Source organism: Crocodylus porosus, unplaced genomic scaffold (assembly GCF_001723895.1).
Source record: "Crocodylus porosus isolate Cpor-Errol unplaced genomic scaffold, CroPor_comp1, whole genome shotgun sequence".
Taxonomy (NCBI): Eukaryota; Metazoa; Chordata; order Crocodylia; family Crocodylidae; genus Crocodylus; species Crocodylus porosus.
Window position 1 is genome coordinate 26760329 of NW_017728907.1, and position 6360 is coordinate 26766688.

Consider the following 6360-nt stretch of genomic DNA (forward strand, 5'->3'; position numbering starts at 1 on the left):
TTGCAGCCTTGGCTTTCCCGGTTTGGTCCCTGCAGGACCGGACCAGCGCGGAGTAATCCTCCTTGGAGGTGAATCCCGTCCTCCATCCTTTTTAGCCACAGTAGGTCCGCTAGGTCTCTGGAGAGCCAGGGGGGCTGCTGTGCCTCCTTGCTGCCTTTCCTCCATGTTGGAATAGATTTAGCTTGTGCACTGAGGATCGCTTCCTTGTTTAGGTTTTTACAGGTTCTGCTTTATAATGTAAATGTAGCTCATTCTTTGGTCTGCAACTTTCAGCCAGATGTCTGCAGGTTCCCTTAACTCCATCTCCAGCACATGTGTGATGGGTATCAGGTCTTTGCCTGGGCTCACAGGTGCAGGTCTTGCCTCTCTCCCCTGCTGCTCCAGACTGCTATGGAATTAACTCCCTCCCTGGCTGCAGGCAAGCTGGACAGAGGGAGGAATTAACTCCATCTTTTCCTGGCTACAGGAAAGCTTTGAGGGTCCACAGGGTTTGCCAGCGGGGGTGGGGGGAAAGAGGGGACAGAAGGAGCAATTTGCCTCGGGGGCCATGGCAGGCCAGCGTCAGGCCATGCCCCACCCCTGTTCCAGCTAGAGAGCAGAAGGAAGGGGCCAGCCCAGCTCTCTGAAGCAAAGCCCATCCCAGAGAGTGTGCAGGGATGCTGGGGGTCTCTGCTTTAACTTAAACCAGCAAGGGGGTCTGGGGCAGACATTGCACAAACCAGTTTAGCCAAATCAGTTCAGTCTGATATTACATTCGACCAGGTTTATCTCAAACCAATTCTGGCCATTTTCAGACTGGTTTATGTGCACTGAATGTCTGTTCTGTTACAGGTTTAAACCAGTTTCTTATCACTTAAACCAGTTTGTGTGTAAGGAACAGTCCAGCACCATCCTTTTTGGAACCATTCTTCAGGTAGTTGAAGGCTGCTATCAAATCCCCTCTGTCTTCTCTTCTCCAAACTAAATAAACCCAGGTCCCTCAGCCTCTCCTTGCAAGTTATGTAACCCAGCCCCCAAACCATTTTGTTGCCCTCTGCTGGACACTTTCCAATGATCCACATTCTTTTTACTGTGGGAGACCCAAAACAGGACACAGTACTCCAGGTGCAGCCTTGCCAGTGTATAACAGAGAATAGACTCAGACATACAAAAGCCAGCTATGTAGAGTCTAATTTTAGAGATGCTAAACATGGATTTTTTCTGTGAAAAAAGTCAGTGGAATCAATTCCAATTTTTTTTGATAAACCATGCTATTATTTGCCTGCCTTTTAATTCCAGTTTCAAGCCCTTCACCTCCCAGCAAAAAGGCCCACACTGCCAATTTTTAAATGTCTCAGTTGCAGTTTCTCTTCCCCCATTTGAATTCCCTTTCTTCACAAAAAATAAAATATGCTAACAGCGTTTTCATAAGGTGGTTTCCTATATGCTGACAACCCTCCCAAGTTTGGAAGCAGTGGTTTAGCTAGTGTCTTTATTTCGATAGCCTTAATTCTGTGAAATGCAGTCTCTTTCATGATTAACTTTAATGAAGTTGCTTGGTTTTTATGCACCATTTGCTGTTTTCCTAAAATATGCTCATTGACCACATGCTGATATTATACCCTTACCATCTCATCTACAGGCTTCCAATCACAGCCACTCTCACCTTAGTAATTTGCTCCCACATTGATTTTCTTGGCTTAAGTATCCTCAGCTCCCAAAGACCTCTGATACCTATTTTGTAGAGTGTATATAATGGATAAACTTTACTAAGAGCTTTCATTTGTATCTTTTCATGCATACACACTTGTAGAACTGAGCAAGTGACTTGGGTACTTTATGCTTTCAGCTCTAAAAGAACCATCAGCCATAAACTACTTACTCTCTGTCTCTGTTAAGTGTACTTGTCCTTCTGCCACCCACAGCACTTTTTAAAGGTCTATTTTGACTTAATATGCTGTAACAGAAAATTTGGTTTTCTGCCTTCAGTTAAGCAAGTCCTCCCTCGCAATGTCCGCTTTTTTATCTTGGCCTCTATTGCCAGATCATGTGAGTCTAAGTAGGCGCAGCTGTTGTTTGGGTAGCAGATAGCCAGTCAGCACCATCTACTGGTACTGGAAAGGATTAAGTATAGGCTTCCAAAAACTCCTGTTGAGAGTTTTCATGGAAGGGGAAACTAAGGATGCAGAATTATCATTTAAAAATAGGATGGCAGAGTAGATTAAATGAGCTAAGCTCAGAGTTGATAAAGTGGGTGTCCTGCTCATAGAAGGCAGGATTGTTTAATACAAGTAAGTTCAAATCATCCAAGAACCTCCCTTGAAGTAGTTCATTTCTTGTATTTCTTGTTCACTTCAAGAATAAGAATGTTTTAAAATTGTGTACTCAGATTTGAAACAGACTGAAATTCAGCTTTGCACAAGGAACCAAGAAAAAGCTTATGCATTCTGTAATCCTCTTTATGGCCTGTTGATATTTACAGGAAGCCTTTTGCTGGCTAGCTGAATCTCAGCCTGGATAACCCTGATATCAGACAGAGGAAATAGCATCAACTGGTATGCACAAATTTTCTAATATAATGCTTGATCTAATATAATCTTCTTGTCCCTGGAAGTGGCCAATGTGGGTGTTTTGCTTACAGAAATTTCTTAACACATTTGATCTTAAACTGTCACTATAGGGTAGAAAATTCGGGACCTAACTGATATGGTATAGCTCTAGCAGAAGGTTTAACAAACAAGAACTGGACAATAACTTCACAGAAAATCTGCCTTTAAAACATTTCTAATTGGGTTTATAAAACTTAAGGACTTTAAAACATTTTAAAATCCTAATAAGCTCTACAGTTCACTAAAAATAAAGATTTCAGTTAATTTCCCTCATCAAGAATGCTGGGTTTTTGGTTGTAGGTTCTCAAAGACAAGGTTAAGTAGATGTTGGTCTAAGGACATAGGCAGACAAGGTTCTTTGAGTAGATGTGATCTCTCTTATTAGACTAACTGAGTATTACTAGACCAACAACTTAGTTTCTCATTGAGAATGAAGTTTTAACCCTTGCCAGAAATAAACCCTAAAACTCCAAAATTGGAAGAATTGCAATCAACTTGATAATATTTCTTGTCCTGGAATATCTAACATTATGATAATATAACTTTAAAATAAAGCAATGAAGCACTTTTAACATTAATATACGGTATTTATTCAAATAAAAAGCAAGGGTTTTTTCCCCTCATGGGCAAAAAAACCCCTTTGTCTTGGATTTGAGTACAAGGTACTCAAGGAAGGGGAGGTGAGGGCAACAGCTGCAGCTCAGACTCCAGCTTTAAGCTAGACTCAAGGTCAGAGCTACAGTATCCAGTGGCCCCCCACTCTACCTGTCCTCCACAGCCTCTTCTCCCTCAATAGCACTTGTATGGAGGGAGCAGATGGAGGTCAGGCCCAGAGCTCCTGCAGGATACAGCTGGTGTTAGAGCTACAATGTGCCCCACGTCCCAGGCTGGAATGGGACCAGACCTGCAACTTACAGCACACGGCTAGAGGAGACAGAGGCTGTGGAGGGTAGGGGAGAGTGGCAGAGGCTAGAGAGGGCTGAGGCTATGCGGAGCAGGTGGTGGGCTAGACAGGGAAGTAGAGGCTGCAGGTGGAGGAAGAGGCTACTAGGGGTGCAGATGGCAGTGGGCACAGGTGATGAGGGGTGCAGTCACAGAGAGGACAGGAACTGCAGGAGGGGCAGAGAGCAGAGGGCAAGCTACTTACTCTTTTACCACCTACCCCCGTCACTGCTTTCTCCACTGCAGCGATGGGGATGGTGAATTTAAGATGACTCTAATAATTAGGTTCTATACATGGAAAACTCTAACAATTATAAATTTTCCATGTCTGGAATCTAATTTTTGGGGGGTTGTCTTAAATTCAAAATCATCTTGGATTCAGATAAATACAGTAAACTAATATGTGCTCAGTTTATAACAAACTATACAAATGTTGCCAAGTGTATAAAAGGTAGGCTTTTGACATCTATCAGAAATAGTAATATTTGCTTCATTTGATGAGTGGGAAGGGGTTGTTGAAAAAATATTTAAAAGAGTCTATGTACTGACTCTAGTCTTTGATTGGTTAAAGTGTAATGCTGAGAATAAGAGCCCCTTTTTTCCCCAATCAGCTTTTAGGGAAACAAACAATTAAATCTTCCAACCCTTAAAAAAGTGAACAGCTGAAATCAATGAGGCTACTACATGAGGACGGATTATTCCATAATTTACTTTATTTAGTAAATATACACAAGTCAAAGGATAATAGCAGTTACATACTCTATGAATAAATAAGAACATAAGTGACTGATAAGATTGCTGTAATGTAGCAATTGTGAGGGGAACAATTCTAAATCCAGAGTTCATCAATGCACAAAAATGAAGATTTTGAAGGTCTTTACCTGCTGAAAAGGTATCACTAATGCCAGGTGGATATCTGAGTGAACATGAAGTTTGCATGAATATAGGCTGCAGGAATGGTTCAGAATGTTTTACATGCTTGTTTTGGCTGGAAAACAAAGGAATTAGCTGTGGGGCAGAAGCATTCCTATTTGTAATCTGTGCACAAAACTATAATAACGTGACAATGCTATTAAACAACATGATAATCATTTGGTAGGCATTAAGTATATATTATTCAACAAATAATCAAACTGGGAGATGGGTTATGGTGAAAACTGAGTCACCTTGGCCAGTCAGTTACTGAAAGTCTATATGCTCCTTAGATTTGTCTTTGCTGCTATTCAATTAAAATATTCTTGTCCTGACTAGTCTATTCTATTTTTGCAGGTATTATTTAGAAGTGCTCCATAGCAGCCTCCTGTAGAAACTCACATAAAAGTATTCTCCTCAGCTTATGATAAGGTTTGAAGAGGGGCTTAAACCCAAACCCTTAAGCATTCCCAAATTTTAGTTCAAACGTTGCCAAGCTTTGCAGCCTACAGTGGTATTTTAGTGGTGCTCTGTGATAGATTTGACAAAGTTGAAGCGTCATATAGAAGGGACCTACCTAACTGGCAGGGGTTGCCCCCCAGTTTAACAGGCAGAACACAGGCAGCCATTTCATGGGCTGAGCACAGCAGATTCCCCCCCCACACACACACACACACCCCTCTGATTGGCCCAGGATCCCCAGTGGCCCTGCTCCTCACCGCTGATTGGCTGCGGGATGCTACCTATCATGTGGTCCCACTCCTCACAGCAGATTGACTACAAGGGCTTTCCATCATGCAGCCCTCCCCGACCAGCAATTGCTGGAGAAGGGCAGGGCCACATGACAGGCAGCCCTTGCAGCCAATCAGTGGTGAGAGGCAGGGGCAGCAGCCATCTTGCCTGCTGGCCTTTGAGCAAGAAGCCCCCATCCCCCCTTCCCTTTCCTGCCTGGCTGCCACAGCATGCGGAGAATGCTGGCTACCTCTAAGAAGCCAGCCTCTTCTGCCTCATAAGTTTTTTTCTTACCCATGGATTTTGTGGATTTCAAGGGCATTGCCTGGATTTCATGGGCAATGCTGGATTTCATGGAATCTGCAAAATCCACCAACTCATGATTTTGGTAGGTCCTTAAGTATATGGGTATAAATTAAGAAGATTAGATAGAAAATAAATTATGTTACAGAAATAATGTTAAAGGAGGCTAAAAGTGAACTGCCAGTCAAGGACCTCAGAGGGGCTTTCACATATATACATTTAGAAACAAAGGCTAACAGAGGCCAAGTACTTCCTCTGTGCACTTCTTTTACAGAAAGTAGATGATTATAAGTTTCAAAGTGGGGTGAGTCAGGTCAGAAATTCAGAATGTTAAGCACTAAGAAAAACATAAAGACCTAACATGATCTCTAAAGTTCAGTTTCTGGACTTTGGCCTTTCCTACATATCCATCACACCTGAAGTGCCCATGACTTGCATAACTGCCGCTTAATCTAATTCAGACTGGAAGAAACAACAGGAGACCAAGTCAATTTACAGTAGCCATTGCTAGCCATGCAGTATATTCATAGTGTAAAAAAGGTCTTAGAAGACAAGCTAACCAAGCAGTGGCAAATGGACTTGGTTCTTTTGAAAACTATTATTTTGGAAATTAAAATTTTGCTTAAGCTAACAGAAGGATCAGAAGCTACTCATCATTTTTTTTCCCCCCTGAAGAGTTTAGCTCAATGGAAGCTATACAAATCATTTCCTATAGTAACATCCCTATTAGAAAGATGCTGTTTCTTCCAGTCCTAGACTTCTTCACTTGATGGGACAGAGAGAGGATAATGAAGAACACTGTTCTAGCCTTAATAAAACACATATTAAAATAACAGAGGTAGCTCCGTGGTGCAATGGATAGTGCATTGGACCTCTAGAGGGT